Source organism: Mus caroli, chromosome 1 (genome assembly GCF_900094665.2).
Source record: "Mus caroli chromosome 1, CAROLI_EIJ_v1.1, whole genome shotgun sequence".
NCBI lineage: Eukaryota > Metazoa > Chordata > Mammalia > Rodentia > Muridae > Mus > Mus caroli.
The window spans coordinates 161,749,065-161,749,432 of NC_034570.1; positions in this window are offsets into that span (position 1 = coordinate 161,749,065).

Consider the following 368-nt stretch of genomic DNA (forward strand, 5'->3'; position numbering starts at 1 on the left):
TTTTTCGAGACAGGGTTTCTCTGTATAGCCCTGGCTGTCCTGGAACTCACTCTGTAGACCAGGCTGGCCTCGAACTCAGAAATCCCCCTGCCTCTGCCTCCCGAGTGCTGGGATTAAAGGCGTGCGCCACCACGCCCGGCCCCTTTGTTTGTTTTTAAGACAGTGCTCACTAAGTAGCCCTGGTTGTCCTGACTCACTCTACAGACTAGGGTGGCTTTGAACTAGAGACGTGCCTGCCTTTGCCTCCAGATGCTGGGATTAAAGGTGAGGGACACCACAACCAGCTAAACCCAGTTCTTGATGGAGAGAGTGGGCATGTGCTTAGAGGAAGGGGGGGTTAGGAGTGACATCTTTAGATTCAACTCCTT